The 21,389-nt window shown below is 40.7% G+C and overlaps 1 protein-coding gene and 1 long non-coding RNA gene across 3 annotated transcripts in view; both read left to right on the forward strand.

Annotated features, from left to right (window-relative positions):
• FTO (FTO alpha-ketoglutarate dependent dioxygenase) overlaps window positions 1-21,389 on the forward strand; it is a 345,689-nt gene that overhangs the window by 50,403 nt on the left and 273,897 nt on the right. The window lies entirely within an intron of this gene.
• Window positions 19,928-20,858, forward strand: LOC116665751. The gene is made up of 3 exons (XR_004322412.1): window positions 19,928-20,013; window positions 20,568-20,569; window positions 20,847-20,858. It is a non-coding gene; the product is annotated as an uncharacterized LOC116665751 (long non-coding RNA).

Consider the following 21,389-nt stretch of genomic DNA (forward strand, 5'->3'; position numbering starts at 1 on the left):
TACTGGAGAAGAATCAGTGGGAGAACTCAGCTGATAGCTTGGCCCAGGTAGTGATTATGGAGGTGGAGAAGAGCAGGAAGGGTTTGGAATACATTGTAGAGGCAAAGCCAACAGGATTTGAAAGAGTTTGGAAAGCAAAGAGAAATCAGGGATAAATTCCGCCTTTGTAGCTTGATGGACTGGATCGTGACCATTTACTGAGATCAGAAGACTGGGGAAGAGGCCGTCGTGGATATGAAATCTGGTGTTCTCCTTTGGATGTTGACTCATTGGGGGCCATCACTTACTGTGGGGAGAATCAGGAGGTCAGGGCTGGATTTAGAAATTTTGAGAGTCAACAGCACAGAGTTTACACCTTGGAACGCCTCTCGTCGTGAATCCTTGTTCTTCCTTAGGTTGTGATGAATTTTGAGGCCCAGCTGTCCTCACCTTTCCTGTCTCTGGGTTGTGGTGCCGGACAGTCTCCAAGTCTCCAAATGCATTCCTCCCAGGCAAAAACAGAAGATGACACACATCGTGAACCAGATTTTCCATAACAGACTTGTAAGGAACAAGATAATCTCATTGTTCCTCCTGCTACTTAAAATAAAGGTAATACTGATTTCAGAGTAGCAGTTCAGGTTCTAAGACATGATATTGGTTAGGAGTCTGATGAGAATTTGCAGGGCAGCCTTCCAGACCTGCGGCTACAGGGCATCTCCACTGGGTCGAGCCTCCGTGCCGACCTCTGCTGTTACAAGTGGTGTTTTTCTTAGGAATTCTTGGCCCTGTTTAGTCTAGGCACTGTCCAGAGGCATTTATTTTACCTGATGGATGGCTCAATCCAGCCTGTCTCTTACCTTAATCTGACCTTAAAGATGGGAACTCCTTTGTTCTTAGTAAAAGTGAAGACTAATTTTGACACTGTTTAGAATTATTTTCTTATCAGTAGATTTCATGTTGAATCTTTGGCTGTGAAACTTCCCATTAAAATGCTATAATCTGACTTTCCTCTTTTTTTTTTTGAATGCTACTTTGGAGCAAGGCTCTCTTTATCTTTAAGGATTTTTTTTTTTTCAAACAGGAGAAGGTACCCCTTTTAAAGGTGCATTATTAAGCCCATGAGACTCTTCAATTTTAATGTTGCATTGAGGAAAGTAATTTCCATGAGATTACTGTGATGTGATGCATTCAACACACTCCGTTTACAGGTTGGGTTTTATGCTACTTACAAGTCAGTTTCTGAGGATATTTTGAACAATTTAATAACAAGGGGTAAGTTGTTTACTGGCCTAAAGGATATGAAGAATCCCCAGAAGTCATCCAAAAATAACAGTTGCATATAAAAAATTTTGATTCTCTACTGCAATAAGACATGTATTTTCCTCCTGTGTCTGGAAATTCTGGCTGAATTGTTCAATTGAGGTTGCTTTGAGGTTTAAGTGAGTTAATACAGGCTAAGGCACTTAGTATGGTGCCTGACACATAGCGAATGCTCAATTGATATTAGTTATCATTAGCTGCTACGATGAGATGTTAGCTGCAAAGTCCGTTTCTGTTACCCACAGTACCCGGTACAGGCCTAGGCGCACAGAACAATATTTAGGTAGATGCTCAGTGACTGACTAATGTCTGCAACAGGTAGGCTTCCCTTCCACACTTGCAGTGTCGTAGACAATCTCATGTCTTTTCCAAGATGCTCTAAGTACCTGACATCCTTGGATCCTTCACGTGGTTACTCACCAAAACCGCTGCATGGATCGTGACCATTTCCATATTTGCCTGTCTTCTTTGTTAGCTGCCAGATAGAGCTCAGGTTTTAAATTCTTTGCAATTTATAGAGATACAGATACAGCAATAGGTTAGATATAGATACAGATATAGAGAGGTAGTAAATGTTAACATTTTGAGCTTAGTACTTGGCACAGCATGGGTAAAGCCATTTGACTTAGCATCATAGCTCCTGGTCAGTCCTGCCTTTAGGGAGACAATGCTGAGATGTGGGGTTGTGGCTCCTTCTGAGGTGGAAGGTGAGATAATTCTTTCTTATCCTGTTAGTTGGCACCCAGGGGATCTTGCACATCTTTTAAATTCTCTGGTTGTTGCACAAAGGGGCAACTCTGTGTATCAGAACCTTGGCAGAATGGACAGGCAGCTTCCTAAGTGGAGAAATGGCCTCTGTTTGGCTCCTGAGTACAGAGTCATTTGGGGGGTGGTTCATGAGTCATCTGAAATATGTGTTTAATCTAGACTTGTGGCCTGCTGGTGAGGCTGCTGCTTTTTTTACAATCTCAAATGTCTTGTCCCTGTCAAAACTTGCCTTGTTTCTTTGTTTACTTTGAATCGGCAAAGCGTTCGCAACCACATGCGGAATTCCTCCTCAAGTGTGCATTTGGTCCCATCACCACTGGCTGCCACCAGGACATGACTGTTTATTTTGGATGTCCTTTTCTGATGTTCAGCTCATTTAACCCACAGTGAAGTTAATCCTTGCTTCTTTGGAAAAGTACAGCTTTACTTATTAGCTGCTTTCGGAGACATTTGCATTTTTGTGCAAGTGAACATATAACTCCACTGACTTTTGGACCCATCTGCTCACATAGGCAGTGGATGCCTTTTTAAAGTCAGGATTTAGAGAGAGCAAATTGTAACTGTCCTGAGTTACCTGAAGTTCTTTTGAAGGTTAATAATGAACATACAGATGGGACAGACATGGAGAGGTCGTGTTGAATATTTTGTTATGTCCATTTATCTTGCCTTGTTGTGCATCTAGAGAAGAAAATCAAACTATGTTGGAATTCAAGTTTTTACCTCTTTCTTCATGTTTATAGCATTCTGACTAAGGGCATGGATGCTACTTCCTTGCAAGCTGGGCTTGAGTGCTGGCTCTGCCACTTACTAGTTGTGTAACCTTGGGCATGTTATTTAATTTCTTCTGACCTCAGTTTCATTATCTGTCAAGTGAGGATAATTGCAGTAACTACCACGAAGGTTGTTATGAGGATCAAATGAGTTAATTTATGTAAAGCATTTAGAACCGAACCTAATGCATAGTAACTATTATCCAGTGTTAGCTGTTACTTTTATTAGGAATTAATAATTGCGCAAATAAAAAAGATGAAGGGATAAATCACTAAACAGGGCCATTTACCTATGGGACACTATAGGCAATGCGTCTACCCTTGTGGATTTATATTAGTTTGGGTAGGTTACTGCTGTAGCAAAAATTGTATCATAATACTGTATAGTGGCTTGAACAGAATACAGATTTACTTCTTGCTTATATAACAGTAATGAGTAGGAAAGGAGGTTGGTGGGATGGCTTCCTCCATGTGTTCATTTTGGGGTGCAAACTGAAGGAGGTTCTGCCATCTTCTGAAGCAGAAGAGAAGATGCAGAAAAGTGCTTTGGAGTTTTGTATGGGCCAGACCTGGAAGTGGCACTCATCGCTTCTGCTCACAGTCCATTCGCCAGAACTCAGCATCTCCCAGTCTTGGCCCCAGAGGTTTTCAGGGGTCTATAAAAAGGTACAAGACTTGAAAATAATGTGTTGACACCAGATTCCAAACATTATATGGCAGAATTGAAATGAATCAGTGTTTAGTTCAGTATTTAGAAAATGTAGCCTTATTTCAGCTCTGTAAGTTGTTACTTTTTAGTATTCATCAAATATTATTAGATTTGAAATTAATTTATAGGTTGGGTTTTCTGATTGCTCAAGAATTCCCAAGTACACCCAATGAGAAATTATAGCCAATCATAAATGGGCTTCTCAAAATCCAATAAATTCAAACGGAAAGTGTCAAAAATCCACTTGTCGTTTTCTATTGCAAAGAAACTTTAATGTGACACAACTTAATATGTTTATTTCGATGTTGTGTGGGGCCTTCAGAAGTAGCAGTGACCATGGCTTCCATGATTCTGTTGTTGAGTCTTAGTGCCTGTAGACACATTTTGGTTGCTTTGAAAAGATGTGTGATGGGGATGACTAGACACATTCTGAACTCGTGCTTTCTCCCTCCAGCTCTTTTTTCCCCATCTCCCCTCTTCGTTTCTAATTAAGTATTTGCTGGTATGATATCGAAGAACATAAATTTCCCTGCATTTCACGACCCAGGTTTTTGGTCTTGGAGATGCCAGAGAGGAAGAGTGCCCTCTCTTTTCGCCTGCCATGTTTGAAGGCAAGAGTTGGATTGGTCTTCCTTTTGAGTTATCCCTGGCCTCTTGGACCATGGCTTCCTCTTCCTGAATTTTCCTGTTCTTCTAAAGTGAGGCACTTTTAAATGGGCATTCAGGAGATAGAGTTTCAAAAACTGCTTCTCATGATAGAGCTTGTCAAGGGTGATTGCATTCTATTAGCTTTTGTTTCTTTTGGGTTTTTTGCTCAGCTCTGTCAGTTGGAATTTGATTTGTTGATTACAAAAGCAGAATGTCCAGAATAGCTCTGGACCTTTGATGTAGGTTGGGGCTATGGTATCTTGAAAGAGATAGGCAAAATAAGAAATATGGCTGTTGATTCGATCAGGCCTTGCAGGGACCCCCTGAGAGTGGAGTGTGGGGGGACCCCCTGAGAGTGGAGTGTGGGGGGAACTCCAGAGCTGGAAGGGAATGAGGAGGGAACTCATATTTATTCTTCCTTCCACAGTCATCTCCACTTTAGTACAGGGCACTTCCATCCTGGATCAGGCCAGAAATCTCAGAGACATCCTTGACTCTTCTTTTCACATTCCACATCTTATCTGTTAGCAAATTGTCATCTCTATCTTCAAAATGTATTTAGAATCCAACCACTTCTCACAACCCCTCCTTTTGCCAGTCTTCTCCAAGCTACTGGCATCTCTCCCCTGGATCACTGCCATGTCTTCCTAACTAGTCTCCCTGTGTCTTTCCTTGCCTCTCTCTATTGGCAGCAGCCGAAGCAGATATTAAAAAAAAAAAAAAGTTCACATCCTATCACTGTTTTGCTCAGTCCTTCTAATGGTTCCTCATAACATTATAGTTACTATCTAATCGAACAATTCCACTCCTAGTTACTTACCCAAGAGAAATGAAGACATATGCCCATACAAAACTTGCACATGAAGGTTCATAGCAGCATTATCCATAACAGCCAAAAAGTGGAAACAACCCATATGTCCATCCAATGATGAATGGATAATCAAAATGTGTTGTATCCACACAGTGGAGTATTTGGCAGTAAAAAGGATAACATACTGATACATGCTGCAACATAGGTGAATTTTGAAGACGTTATGCTAAATAAAAGAAACCAGTGATGAAAGGTCACATATGATAGGATTTCATATCCAGAATAAGCAAATCCATAGAGACAGAAAGTAGATTAGTGGTTGCCAGGAGCTGGGGAGGGGGAGGAATGAGGAATGAGAAGTGACTGCTAATGGGGACAGGGTTTCTCTTTGGTGTAATGACAGTGTTCTGAAATTAAGTTATGGAGATGATTGCATAAGTCTGTACATATACATTCTGAATTGTAAACTCTAAAGGGGCAAATTATATGGTATGTGAATTATATCTCAATGAAGCTGCTATTTAAAAAAAAAAAACCAAGAGTGAAACCCTTCTGACTTTCTGTCTGATCTGTCTTTCCATTCTGTTGTCAGACAAGGCAACTGCTTCTTGCCTCAGGGCCTTTGTACTTGCTGCTCTCTTTTAGAACTTTCTTCCCCTAGATATCTGCATGGCAGGTTCCCTTACACCCTTTAGGTCTGTATTTAAACGTTACCGTCTCAGGAGGCTTTCTCTGATTACTCTAAAATACCCTAAAATACCTAAAATTACCCATTGCCTGCTGGCCTTCTCTGTTCCCTTTACCTCGTCTTATTTCTCTCGATGTCCCATACCATCATCTCATTTACTATATATTTTCTTGTTTGCTTTTTGTCTCTCTTCCTCTATTAGAGTGTGAACTCCAGGAGACAGTGACTTTGCTTTTTGCTCATTATTGTATCTGCAGCAGTTTAGTTCTGATCTCTTTTCACCAAACCATTAGCAGGAGAAGGACATGGATATCTGTGGCACCGGTGTGCTGTTTTGGGAATCCACTATATTTGTATGGAGTGTTCAGTGTATCTATCTGGTACAGCAGTAAAAATTAACAGCCTGGAGACAGGCTCTATGGGAAAATTTTGGTTCATAGGGTGGAATGGAACTTGTCAAAGTTACTGCTCTTGCTATAGATTGGTGAGTTTACCTACCTTAAAAAAACCCATTTGCATTATGCTAATATATTCTGTAGAATATGCTAATATTCGTATATGCCTATGGATTCAAAGCCTTTGGTTCTATTTCGTTTTAATTTACTACCCGTCTGCTATCTGTTCCTACCTTGGACGTTCTTAAGTTTTAACTCTGAAGACATTCTTCTGCCAAAAGATGCTTGGCAAAATAAAATATATTTCTGAAATGTATAACTGATTAGTTTGGGGCTTTGGCTTGGTTTTAGACGAGTTTTTGTTGAGATATACCTGCTTTGTGGTTATTTTTAGGAATACAAAGGTGGGGGAAAAGAAAGGAGTATCTGTATTTTTTTAAAAAGCGAGTATTTCCATTGAGTAGCCCTCCAAATTCCGTTTCTTCTACTCCTGTTTCCTTTTCTTACGTCTGAGCTTAGGTTAAAGATAAGGCCCCTTGCCCTAAGTCTGTTGGCTAAAAGGCACACGTCACTGTCACTAGGTGGCACTGAAGCATCGCGTTTCACCCAGCAGAGCCCTGGAACACTTGTGTTCTCTTGCTCAGCCGACTGGCATGCTAGGTGTCAGGGAAATTGTTTTATTGGTAGAGGGCATAGTGTAATATATTCATCTCCACTCTAGGCAGCTATTTAATGCCCTGAAACATGGCCCTCTTGTGGCCATGGCCTGTTAACTATGCTTATTTGGTGTAATAATTAGCAGAATTTCTCACTAACAGGGGTACTTACCAACACCTCACCTCTTCCCTGTGCTTTGGTACGTGATGGATTGTACATTCTGCAGAAAAAGTTGAGAAGGTCAAAGCTTAACCTCTTTCTAACAGGGCTACTTTCTGCACATTTGCTCCAAATAGGTTTATATTAACTTGCTTTTGAGCTTCTTCAAACCAGAGTTGTGAGGAAGGTAAACATATTGGAGCTTTTATGTAATAGCCCAGTGAAGGTTTGTAAACACAACACTGTTAATTTTCCAACTCTTAGCATGATGGGAAAATAAATGAATAGCTGCCTGAATAATTGGATGCCACTTGCTACCCAGACTGTGTGTATTGGAAGTGTGTCATAGGAACAGTGGGTCTGCCACAGGCAGCACATTTTAGGTTAAAATTGGAGAAGAAAATTACACATGGGATTTTAATTTTTTCCATGGTTGTAAGTTAGGCCCCATTTAAGCCTCTGTGGTTTTACAAGCCCTCTCAGTCTCCTAATATTTCCACACCAACAATTTTAACATTTACTTTAGAACGTGGTTAGGGTTAACTGACAGAAGACCGAATGGGAGAAAATAGGTTTGAAGCAGGAAATACTTTAGTTGGACCATTGACTCACCACCTCCGTGACCTTCAGCAGATTGTTTACCTTCTCTGTGCTTTGGTTCTCTCATTTCTTAAAATTAAGTTGGTGATACCCACCCCTTTGGTATCCTGTGCCAGGTAAAATCAAGCAAGAACTCTTCAATATACCTTTGCTCAGAGTCAAAGCTCCAGATAAATGTAGGATGTTGTCATAATTACTTACGAAAGCTAAGAGGATTTTTCTTTGTTGATTCCAAAGATGAGTTGTGGGAATTTTAGAGACAGGATTAACGTAGTCTGGGGTCTCTGACTGCTGCCTCTGTGCAGATAATTCCTATTTTCTATGCTCTGCCTGGCTTTGTTCCCAAGTTTTACTTACATTCTTTTAACCACACATCAAACATTTTCTCTCAGTGGTTCTGCCTTTATTTAAACCCACTTATGTATCTGCATTTAGTGAGAGGCAGGAAACAGAAACTATGTCAGATAGGGAAGTCAATTCTTAACAGTCATTAGGAGGACCAGAGAAATGGGCTCAAGGCTGAGCCTCTAGAGGTGCACTTCTGAAACAGACCAGCTTGCCAGGTGGGCTGCAAATCTGTCACACTCCGGAAGGCCAGGAATCAGGAAGCCATGACTAGAACTGTCAATATTGAAGAACACACCACTGTCGCTGCAATCCCGGGGACAGGAAGGCACCACCGTTCTAACGGGCGTTGGATAACCTCACAGCTAATGGCCAGATCCTGGAATGTTACTGCAGAAGTCTTCAATGTTTCCATGACTATATTGCCTATAGAAAAAGTCAAAACAGCAAGAAGATGGCCTCCATTTGATTTCTGCCTCCTGAATCTCAAATGGAGCCGTTTAATTGGCACAGCCATATCCTCACCCAGAACCTTAGCTGCAAAGAGGTCTGGGAAATGTAATTTTGGGCTTTCCATTCCTCTGCTGGGTAGAAAGGCACCATAGTAGGAGATGAGAAGGAAGCTGAGTGCCAGTCCGTCATATCCACCCCTCTGTCTCAATGTATTTAAGATCACGTATCTTTACCTCCAGATCAGTCTTCAGATCAGTATTTCATTTACAGCCTAGCACAGCAAGAAGCTTAGTAGGCCTTCAGCAGGTGTGTTGTTAATGACCTTGACTTCTTCATTTCTGTGTATGGTCCTACCTTTTTTTTTTTTTTTTTTTTTACAGTCTTGGCACCAGGTTAGATTCCAGATCTACCTGCCTTGGTGTAGCTCTTGGTACTTTTTCATTTCCATCACCATCTCCCTGTTCAATCCCAGCTCATGTCTGTCCCCGCTTTTTAGTCTCCTTATCTGGCCCCCTGGCCTCTAGTCTTGGTTTCTCTTAACTTGACCCTATTATTAATAGACTAGTGTGTGAAAAACAAAACAGCAAATAACACATAGCACTCTTCCCCTGTGTTCCTGTCCTTCTCAAAAGCCTTTTGTGGCTCCTCATTACATGTAGGACAGACTCTAGACTGCTTAGCTTGAGTTTCAGGGCCTCTCATAATCAGGGTCCGATCTATCTTTCTAACGTCATCTTCCATTTTCCCACCTGTTGAAACTGAACTTTAGCCAGAAGTTCCGATCACTGATGTCTGAGAATGTCTCGTCTTTTACTAATTTTTCAGCTTTGCTACTTTTACTACCTGCATGTAATTTTCTACTTTCTTCTTCCCATTTATTCATGCCCTTGGTCATGTTGGTGCTTTAAAAAATTTTTTTTATCCTTTCTTCATACTGTTTACTCGGGCATTTTTGTTTTTTACCTGTATTCTTAGTTTTCTTTTTGTGGCTATATATATCCTCTTTTTTTCACACAGACTGTATAAATATTTGTTATGGATTGATTGACTTGTTGATTCTTCATGGTTTAGACATTTGCTTGCTTCGGGAAAGGGGGATGGTGAAGGGTTAGTGTTGGGGGCTGAAGCAATGCTCTAGCTGTGTGATTTTGTCCTTTTGATTTCTAGTGAAAGGACAAATTAACTATTTGCTTTGAGCTGGCTAATGCGGTGTTTTGTGGATTTAGTGTTTGAAAAGGGCCCTTGGCTGGCAAGCCCTGGAGCTGAACTCCTTCGCCCTGTTTGCCAGGCTGGATGAGCTCCATGTCTATACCACCGCATCGCAGTTTGCTCAAGAGGGGGTTGTGAAATAGCAGTGGAATTTATTTGTGGTTTCTTGCCTGAGAGGAGGAGGAAGAAAGGATTCTGAGTAAATCAGACATGCAAATTAGCAAGGCCCATGGGCCTTAAGTAAATTGCACAATAGAGTCCAAAGAAATTCAGTTTGTCTTCTTTCTGCTTTTCCTTTGTGCAGGGTGTGTGTGAAGAAGGCAGCCATTATATATTTGCTCTAACTTACTGGCTTCAGGACTTTCCTAGACTTATACAGTCATCCCTCAGTATCTATGGGGGATTGGCTCCAGGGCCCCCTGCAGATTCCAAAATCCAAGGATGCTCAAGTCCTTGTATAAAATGGGGTGGGTTTTGTATATAACCTACACATATCCTCCTGTATTCTTTAAATCTTCTCTAGATTACTTATAATAACTAATGCAATGTAAATGCTATGTAAATAGCTGTAAATACAGTATAAATGCTATGTAATTAATTGCTGGCATGTGGTAAATTCAAGTTTTGCTTTTTGGAACTTTCTGGAATCCTGTCCCCAATATTTTTGAACCATGATTGGTTGAATCCACAGATGCAGAACCTGTGGGTATGGAGGACTGACTTTACTGCTATAAGTTATTGAGGACTCCAAAATGTTTTTGTTTGTATGGGCTATATCTATTAATATTTAGCATATTAGGAACTAAAATTGAAAAATATAGAAATACTTATTAATTCATTAAGAAGAGCAAAAAAATTCACCACATGTTAACATAAATGATCTTTTTATGAAAAATAGCTATTTTTAATACAAAAAAATTAGCAAGAAGAGTGGCATTGTTTTATATTTTTGCAGATTTCTTTAATGTCTAGCTTAATAGAAGCTGGCTTCTCTTTAAGTGTGTTCTGTTGCCGTGTGTTGGTTTGGTTGCAGTATATGAACAAAATCCAGCCCTACACAGACACTAATAGAAAAGGGATGTATTTTAATTGCTTCTTCAGCTATGAAATGTAAAGAATTCTTCTTTGATATTACACCAAAATTCAACAAGTCATAGTTTCTGATAGATTAGTGGCAGTGTAGAATCTGAGACCATATTAATTATCTTCTCCTGTTCACTTCTGTTGTCTTTTGATCTGTTTTAGACTTTGGATGGCTCTCTTACTCATATACATGATTTTGTAACATCAGGCTTTAGTCATTTGGAAAATTATCGGTTCACTGATTTGTGCAGCCACATGCCTTGTGGACATATTTCATTATACAGTATCAAAAATCACATTCATTAATATCACCGCTGATCCTATCAGAAAAGTCTTTCACTGTTAGGAAACTGTCCAGTGCAAGGTGGCAAATACAGATTTTCAAAGTTGCCAGTTTTTGCTTGAAAACTCAGATTTCATCATTGGCAGCAGATATGGCCAGTGGAAATGGCAGGCTCACTTCATTAATTTTTGAGATGCCTGCCACATGGCAACGCCTGACTCAGCATGTTTTGCTTGTCAGTCAGTTCCACAAGTAAAAATGGTGTGCCAAGAAAACAGTGGCTAGTTTAGTCCACGAGGCAAATAATCACACACATGCTCTCTTCTTTAAGACAACCATTTTATTTTGAAGGGCCTTATGTATACTTCCCGTTGTGTCACACAGAGCACTAAAATGACACCTTACTTAACATTCGAGATTTAATAAAATTACTATTTGTTACTGCTTCATCAGGGCGTTCTTTTCAATTTTTTCTTTTCTTTTTTTAATAGAAGTATAGCTGGTTTACAATGTTGAATTCATTTCTGGTGTACAGCATAGTGATTCTGTTATACATATATACAGATATATTCCTTTTCATATTCTTTTTCATTATAGGCTATTACAGGCATCGAGGGGTATTCTTAAGTGAAGCTAACTTTTTTTTCTTTTTTGTTTTTTCACTGGACTGCCTGGTGTAAAGAATACAGTGACTGCTTGCACCATTTGGTGCCACTGGCTTGATCTATGCCAAGGTACCTGCGACCCTACCCACCATTCTTTTGAACCATTAGTGCAAACGTCAACCCAGTTGAAAGAGCAAATAATCGTATCATAGTGAAAACCGTATTGATCCTGCGGACCCTTGGTTGAACCACCGCACTAGAGCAATTAGGAAGATTTGAATGGTTAAAAATTCAAAGAACGGAAAAAGAGTTTCATTCATTTTAGCTTCAAGGGTAATTTCTTCTCCACTCTGGAGCTCTGCCTGAGTGAGGCAAGGCAGAGGAGAAAATTCCTCTCCTATCCTGGGCTTGCTCTCTGCTGAGGGTCTGATGCCTGGGGCTTGAGTTTTTTGAGTTTAGGAAGCTCAGGGAGATTCTTTGCTGGCGTTCGGTGATGATTAACATTTAACTTTAATTGACTGATGATGATTTTCATTGTTGTTAAAAAAAAGTATAAAAAGTGCTGTTTTTGAGATGGCTGAGATAACCATAGGACTGCTTGTTGGGGACATTTTTGAGGAAAGGCTTCTCTCAGAAGAGCCTGTTTAAAATTATTTCAGTCATTTGGCCTCATTGACAAGCTCCCGACTGTTTCATTAGTTAGCTTGCTTGTGTCTTTTTTAATTTATTTTTTTCATCCTTGGAAGGTAATCTTCATGCTTCTTGAATCTCTGTCAGACTGTCAGATCTCCCAAAGAGCATCATCCCATCGCTGGGATGAATATGGCCTGGACTTGAGACGGCAATGAACCGATCCTGTAATAGAAGAATCCCAATTTTCCAGTTTTTTCTTTCTTTCTTTCTTTTTTTTTTTTAACTTCTTGGGTGGTTGGGGCACATTATTGAAACAATTATTACATTTACTCAAGAGTTTGTCTTTTCGATGAAAAAAAATTCCATCTAAGTGCCTCCCGGTGAAGAGAAGGAGATTGTGTAACCGGAGTCTCCTCTTAACTGGTCTTTATTGTTGAAGAAGACTGATCCCTTTGTGTTTCTGCTTGGCACACAGCAACGGTTTTAATTTAACAGTCCAGCTCCTTTAACAGATCAATTCTCCATTGTGTTTTGAACTTGGTGCATTCCCAGCGTACTCTGAGCTGTGGGCTCCTTTGGGGGAATTGGGGTGGGGGTGACAGAGAGACTTCGTCACTTGAGATCTGATTTCTAGTTTTATCCCAAACCGCTTATGAATTATTGTTAGACAAGGAAGGTAATTAATGTTTGTAAATGCCTGCTGTGGGTCAGATACTCTCCTAGGTGTTTTTCCATCCTTGTCTAATCCTCCTGGGGGCCCTCTGATCCATCCTGAGCCCATGCACTTTCTTCCCCTCTGTTACTACTGCCATTGGCCCTTTATCTCTTGCCTGGACTTCAAATTGCTCTCCTTGCTTCAACTTTTCACAGCCCCCTCCTTCTTATAGTCCTTTCTCCACACATTGGTTGGACTCGGCCTTTAAAAATGTGTCACCTTCCTACTTATAGCCTGTCGATGACTCTGCGTCTCACACAGAATGAACCCTGTGCTCTGGCCGGCAAGGCCCCACAGGGACTGTCTTCTGCCTCTCTGAGAACTCATCTCCCGCACTCCCCAAAATCGTCCACTGTGCTCAGACCTGCTGGCCTTCTTTCTGTCCCTGGAAGCCACCAGGCAGGTTCTTCCTCAGGCCCTTTGTACCAACTGTTCTTCCTGCTTGGAATGTACTCTTTAGATCTTTACTCTGGCCTGGCTGCTGCTTGTGATTTGTGTCTTACCTAAAATGACACCTGCTGTTTCCCTGACCAGGCAAGCTCCCTCTGTTGCACCATGCATTTTACTTTCATGAATTTACTTGGTGTAGAGTGAGGTTCTGCTGTCAAATTGTCTGGGCTTCAATCTTAGTTGGCCCTGCCACTTACTGGCTGTGTGACTTTGGGGCAATTACTTAACCTTTTGGCTCTTTAGTTTTCTCCTCTGTAAAATAGATATAGTAATCTTATGCCCTTCCATTATGAGAATTAAATAAGTGAATAATTATCTCCCAACAGATTTATGACACATTGTATATGCTCAAGAACTGGTAGCTATTATTATTTTAATGTGATTAGTATTATTAAAATGATTTCATATTTTTTTTTGAGTAAAGGTAGATTTATGTAGAGATACATACTACATAGAGCATAAGGCAAGAGAGGTGGCCACGAGATGTGGTGTTGCCAGTTTTCATGGGCTCAGTAGTTCCATGCCTACAAATGGGAGCACTATTCCAGCTACTCTGAGGAAGATTTTGTAGTTTCTTATTTATTTATTTGGCTATTTGTCTCTTCCATCTAGACTGTAAGCTTTATGAACGAAGGAACCTTATCTGTTACATTCACAAATGTACCCCTAAAGCCTGGAACAGTGCATAGCATGAGTAGGAACCCACTGAAAGTTTGTTGCTTATTAAAATCTGAAATATCAGTATCTCTATTTTAGGAATTGTGTCACCAGGGTTCAGAGAGCTAAAGCAGCTTACCCAAGGTTACACCGTTACTAAATAGCAATCCTGGGATTTAGACTGAATCCTGATACCACAGACCACATTCTTTCTTACACCACAGTACATAAGTGTATATGTCTTTAGTCCAAATTCTGTCAGATTTGATACGTGATTTTCAGGTTGCCTTTTTATATACATCCTGATATGAGTCATGAGATGGAAACAGCCACTTGTGTGAATATGACGGGTCAAGGCCAAGAGTTAAACCCAGAGGAAAGTTCAGAAAGTGAGATGTATCCAAACCCATCGCATTCAAGGGGTGGGAAAAATGTTACCCCGATGCCTGCCTTGGGAATGTGCATGACAGTGACCTTGGGACTGGGCTGTTTGAGGAGACTCACATGCTTTGACCTCTTTAGGGAAAGACTCTGAAGTCATAAACCTTTACTTTGGGCCCTTGTACCCCTTCCATCATCTTATCCTCGTAGGGTGGAGGCAGAAGTTGAGAAATGGGAATCTTGGCTCCTGCAGCCTATAGGAAATAGTGGGTTTGACTCTGCCTTTGTCCATGACAGCACATGATGCGGGGGCTTCACTGACTTATTCTTTTAAACAGTCTTTTCCTATTTGTTTTATTTTTATTTTTAGTAAGCTCTGAAAACAGTGTGGGAGTGCATGACATGCAGGAGAAAATGCAGCCTTGGGAGATTGGCAGATCAGGGTGCAGATTTCTTTGGGGCCACTTCTTGGCTGTGTCTTGGCACCTGAACTTCTCTAAACCTCAGTTTCCTTGTTTATACAATGGGGTTCGTACAAGTCAAAGAGACACTTGCCTCAAGTGTCTTGTGTCGTGTCTCTAGTTTGAATCATTGACCCTTCTGAGAATTTAGTACAAGCTGTGGACTCTCTCCTTAGAAATGTGCCCATACACCCCAATTTTGGCATTTAATTTGATTGGGTTCGTGGAGCCTTTGAAACCCAGCTTAAGCGTCTCTGCACCGAACCAAGGTCCTTATGGTTATGGGAAGAGCCTCTGTGTGTGTGTGTGTGTGTGTGTGTGTGTGTGTTCCTTAGGAACTACACCAGTGCTTCCTGCAGTATCTCATTAATGTTTGTTGAATGAGGGAGTTTAACTAATTTCTGGATTCCTTAATCATCTTGGGCTTGATCTATGGTTTCCTTTGCCCTGGGGCATGTGACAGTGCCAACTTCATACCTTTGTCCGGGCATGCCTGTAGCCATCGCATTGTGGCAAGAAATATCCGAGCCGGTGGTTTTGCCTTACGTAAACTGTAGGGGTGGACTCAATGAAACTCTTGGAGAATATTTTCAGTTTGTAATAACGTGTGAACGTCACGAACCAACCATTGAAGGATGGTACCTCTAAGCATTTGGACGCTAAACTGGACATGACCATCACAGGATGTGAAGTTTTGCTCATGCAGCTTTACTAATAGAATATAAAATCTTAGGGCTAGAAAGTCTTAGAGATCATTGAATATAGTTCCTCCAGCTTGGTTAAGTAATTTGTCCTATGTCACTCAACTGGTGTGGTGACAGAGCTCAGGGCAGGTAACTTTCAACCTCTCCTCCTCCTCTGACCCCCGTCAAGTGGGTGTTCTTCAACTCCTCTGAAATCAGTAACTTCCACTGATTGTCTTGTGGTTTGACAACCTTTGATACTCATTGCAGCCATTTTAATGCTGAATAACATCACTTTCGGAAACTGGCTTATTTATGAATGTTTATTTTCTGTCTCTTTCTCCTTCCGCCCCAAATGTAAACCCCACATGGACAGGAGTCTTGTCTATCTTACTCAGTTCAGTATCCTTAGAGCCTTACATACATAGGAGATGTGTAATAAATTTTGCTTGAATGAACAAAGGAGGAGGAGTTTCCCCGGCAGTTCTTTTAATGATGTCAGAAGAGGTGGGATTTCACCTCATTTTCATCAGTAGTTTAGCAAACATCGATTGAACCTCCTGTATATCAGCACTATACCGGGCACAGAAATGAATGAGATACGGGGTCTAGCTTCAAGAAGTTATAATCTGAATACAAAAATAGCAAATTTGAAAGCAGGAGACCAAATTTGGCCCACAGTAGGTTTTTTTTTTCCTAATATAATTTGAATGCATACTCCATTACTCCCTGTGTCTTTCACTCACCTGCCTTGTTTATTCAACTGTCTGGCTTCTGGTGGTATTTGAGTTCAGGTTTTAGGTTCTGTAGATCAGTAGTTTCTAAGGATGGTTGATCATCACATTACCTCAGAAACAGTATATACACATATACATCCATACCCTACCCCTGGAGGTTCAGAATCAGTAGGGCTGGGCTGGGCCATTAGAAGCTGTATGGAAACACAGTAACTCCGTAGGCAGTTGAAATAAGCGGCCAGTCTAGCTAGATACCTCTGTGTTATAGGAGGTATTGAACGTGACTACTTGGTCTTAGAATCCGGACCCAATATTCTACATTAATAGCATTTCCTTTTCCTCAAAGATTTTTATGCTCTTTTCAGTACATGCTTCTGTTCCAAGGGGCTCTAGAACAGCCCAGTAGTGTATTTGCTGTCTTTGTACTTGCACTCTGAAAACTCCTTGAAATCAGGTAGACAAATGAATGTAAAACATCAGACAGATAATACCTGCACTGGTTAGAACCCCATCTGACTCTCCTTGTGTCTTCTCATGTGCGTTGGGTATCTCTGAGACTAGATGCTGGCATGTAAATTGAGTATGCGTTGGTTACCTGGTAACTTTCAAGAGTGAATACTTTTTTGTGGAACAAGGGAGCTGGATTTGTGGTTTTCCAGGATTCCTCTTCTTGGCTTGGCAGGAAGATAGCCAGGCATATCTCAGCAGACCTCAAAAGAGGTAAGCTGTCAAGGTGTTGGCAGTGATGGGTCCCTCTGGGTGGAACTCAGGGCATCCCACCAGCCAAGAAGAGAGGAGGCTTAAGTGATTCCACATTAGGGCTTTACTTATTATAATTGCTTGAAGCGCTAAATTGGGTGTGACACATCTAACAAGTAATTGCCAAGGATGTTTCATTACCAGCCATTCAGTAGATAAATGAGGTTACTTATGTTAAAAAAACAAAACCAAACTAAAGAAAAAAAATTAGACTATATCTGGAGTTGGAATTCAGAAATTGTAGGTATGTTCACATATATCAAAACTGTTTCAGAACTGTCAGTTGACTGGTTCACTTGTCTCTGTTAGAGCGGGGGAGTGCAGACTGGGGAGAAGGGCAGAGGGGTTGTGATTTATGAGAAACTATGAAAGGTTAGGAATCGTAAGCAAAGTTTTTTTCTTGTAGGATTGGTACACGTTAAGCACATTGGGATAGCACTCAGCTCTAAACACCTGTGTTAAAGCTAGGATTTTTTGACACATTGACTGTATTTTGCTTATATATATATATGTGATCAGTCTGAATAGATTTCATTCATTAGTAACTTGATTAGTTTAATGAGAATATTTTTAAGAGGCATAGTGAAGCACAGCAGTGAAACTTGAGGATCACATCACTGCTATGTGTCATTCATTCGATAAATATTTGTTGATCACTCATGTTATCCTGGGGATACAGTGAGGAACAGGGCAGGATGGCAGCACATAAGGAAAGAGATTTTTGCCTCATTGGTTTACGACATCCTAGTAACCTAGCCTTGCACAAAATAGACACAAAATAATTACAGATGGTCCCTGACTTATGATGATTCAGTTTAGGATTTTTTTGACTTGACGATGGTGCGAAAGCCATATGCATTCAGTAGAAACTCTACTTTGAATTTTGAATTTGGATCTTTTCCCAGTCTAGGCATATGTGAGATGGTCCTGTCTTGTGATGCTGGACAGTGGCAGCGAGTCCCAGCTCCCAGCCAGCCACTCTATTACAAGGGTACACAACTGATACATTTACAACCATCCTGTACCTAGACAGCCACTCAGTTTTTCACTTTCAGTACAATACTCAATACATTACATGAGATACTCAACACTTCATTATAAAATAGGCTTTGCATCAGGTGGTTTTGCCCAACTGTAGGCTAATGGGTTTTCTGAGCACATTTAAGGTGGGTTAGACTAAACTATGGTGTTTGGTAGGTTAGGTGTATTCAATGCAGTTTTGACATGATATTTTCAGTTTCTAATGAGTTTATCAGGAAGTACTCCCATCAGAAGCCAAGGAAGAACTGTACTGAATGAGAGAAGAGAGGAAGAGATACTTAAATCTCTGCTTTCAAGGAGCTCACAGTCTAGTGGGACAGACAAAAAAAAAAAAGCACAAATAGATAAACAGAATATATGATACATAGTGCCTGGAGCAAGGATGTGGTTTTTGCTAGGATGGCCAGGGTTGGGCTGGTTTGGGAATAGACGGATGAGAAAGAGACTGTCTTGCAAAGCAGGGGAGGACAAGTGTTTAAGGAACAGGGAGAAGACCTGCTTGACTGGAGAATAGTGAATGAGGGAAGGCTTGCTGTGGCTTGGAAAGATAGGCAGGGGCTGGATCACAATAAGGAGTTCGGATTTTGTTCTGTGTGCAGTTGGAGCCCGTTAGGAAGGTAGAAGTTTTTAACCAAGGGAATGACATGATCCGATCTCCTTTTTAAAAGAGGTTGCTCGGACTGCTGTTGGAGGATAGACCATAGGCAGGGAACAAGAGGACGATCAGGAGGAAGCTGTTGGAGTTTGAGTGGTGAGAAGTGATGATGGCTTGCTCCGAGGGTGTAGCAATGGAAATGGAGAGAAGTGGATGGATTTGGCATGTATTTTGCAATAGACAGTATTGTATAGTGGTCTCAGAGAGTTGCACACACACATACACATTTTCTCTTCATGATGAACATTCTTTGAAAAGAGTTTGTTGGATTATGAGATTATTGGCCGTAAGTGAGAAAACTACTGTTTCTGAAGTACGGGAGTAATAGGAGAGGGGAACGTGAACTGTGTGTGTTGCTCAGGGTGGTACAGGGCGACAGTTCTGCAGTTCCAGCCATTTCTGACAGTGCGGCTTCAAGGCAGAATGGCAACACAGCCTGTGTATCTTTTGGCAGATCAGAGCGTAATGAAAATAAAATCAGAAAATTCAACGCTGGCTCTTGAAGGAAATAGGATTCAGAAGAGATTATCTCAAATCTAGTTTATGAGATAATGTGCTTTCTTATAAACACAGACATTGGTTATGCATTTCGAATGTCTGATTTATTATTCTGGATTCCTTTTGACGGCTGTGAATTCAGTGATCCACTTGGATAGTCTCTGTTACTGTGAAGTTTTAATAGGTAACAGTCAGAAACGAAGGGGCTGAACATAAAAGCAAACTGAATTGCTAATAGCTGGCACTCTGCAGCTATTAACTTTAAGCCGGTGATTCCTGACCTAATGTCGCAACATAAGATGGCAGGGAGGCTGCGTGTAACTTGGGCGTGGGTTCTTTAGAAACATCATCCTCATAAAAAACAGGCACTTTCAGTTTCCAGGGCAGCAGCATTTACTTTACAACCTGCATGTCTTTGGGCTTGCAATCCACACCATCAGTCTAGGGATCAAAGGGTAAAGGTGAAAACGGCCCTAATGTTGTTGGAAGAGGCGAAGCAAGACTAGGGGTTCGTCTTAATGGAAAACGCAGCCACTATTTGCTAGCTTGTTTTGATTTGAGCGGTCATAATATCACCCTGGAAGGGACCCTAGTTAGATGCCATCTACTATTACACATTTCACAGATAAGGAAACTAAAGGTTTGCCTGACATTAACCATCTAGTAGAAATGCACCCATTGGCCCAAGGAAAATTGAGCAAGTAGAATTTTAAAAATGGAATTAATTTTCTTTTGTGTTAGGTTTCAGAACAGCTGTTGTCAGTAAGAGAAACCTGGCTGTTCATTTCAGGCTGAGGCATGTAGCCTCAGCAGATTCAGTGTGAGACTTAGTGTTGAACAGAAAGGGAAAGGACATTGGTAAAGATGGATGAAATTAATGCTCTGATGGCAGGTGAAAATGTTTTCTAAGCTCTTGAGTTTTTCTTTTCCTCTCTGTTTTAGTTCATCTGCAAATCTGGTATGCTAGCTAGCCATATAAACATCTTTCATCTTAGACTGTATCGTGTGTCCGTAGCAGAGTTGGTGAGTCAAGTGAAATTATAGTTCCATCAAGCCAAAAATTATATTAGAGAGAGGGCAAATGAGTCGAGACTCCATAGTTGAGTTGTGGAGGTTCAGACCAGTCAAGGACACTGAATTATTCATTGCTGCCGGTTTATGATGGAGCAAATCCAGAGATGTTTTACGCTGATTCCATGTGATTGGATAATTCTAGGGCCGGCCCCTGTACTTCCTGTCCCACTCAAGTCTCCTTGCCTCCCTTAACCATGAATTGCGGGTATTCAGAAATGCCATGCTTTTGTTTAGAGTCTCAGGATTGGTGTGACGATTAACAGGAAGCAAAGTAGCTCACATTTTTTTCCCACCATGGATGCTCTGTCAACATTTATAGAATACGTGCACTGAATTAGGAGTAAACTATGCAGATTCCTGAGTTTTGGAAATTATAATCTGATGGGTGTTCTTCAAATTTAAACCTTAACTAAAGTTTGTAAATTCTGCCTTTTTTTAATCTGTGGGCTTTCTTTACTCTTGACCTCCTTTTCACCTCTTTGACCATGCGCTATTCTGTTTTTAATACAAAACTGACCTTATTTGTGCTCACCCTCTACCTCTGTTTCTTTGTCTTCTTGGAAAATACTTGTCACAATGCTTCTTTAGTCTCTTGGGGACAGTTACCTCCTGGGGAGTCGGGAGAGCGTGGCCATGTGTCTCTGACTTGCATATATACTGTGCTGTCTCTCAGTAAGTGTGCATGTACATTGTATTTTCCTATTCAAGCATATTGAGTAAGTAATAAGAACCAGGTGCTTGAATAAATTAATCACACGCCAAATTTCATTTTGAAAATGAAATATTTTAGTTCAAGACTAGTACATTTGTAAAAGCTCTAATATATTGCAGTGATGTAATCTTATTAAAATCTGTTATAGCAGTGCACCTTAAAATTATGTATTATTACCTGTGTTTTGTGTGTATGTGTGTGTGTGCTTATTTACATACATATAGATACATGAGTATGTATATACTCATTTACATACTACAGATAAAAAGATAGTCTCTGAGCCAGGACTTTGTGTGCCAGGTTTTAAGCCTGAATTGAATTTTATGGATGAGAAAGATACCCTGAAAATGGAACCATTAGCATAACCTTGTGTATAATCCTACTCACAGGCAGAGCTGTAATGATTTGCAACATGAACTCAATCTACAAAATATATGAGAACGCAAGC

This window comes from Camelus ferus, chromosome 9, assembly GCF_009834535.1.
Source record: "Camelus ferus isolate YT-003-E chromosome 9, BCGSAC_Cfer_1.0, whole genome shotgun sequence".
Classification (NCBI taxonomy): domain Eukaryota; kingdom Metazoa; phylum Chordata; class Mammalia; order Artiodactyla; family Camelidae; genus Camelus; species Camelus ferus.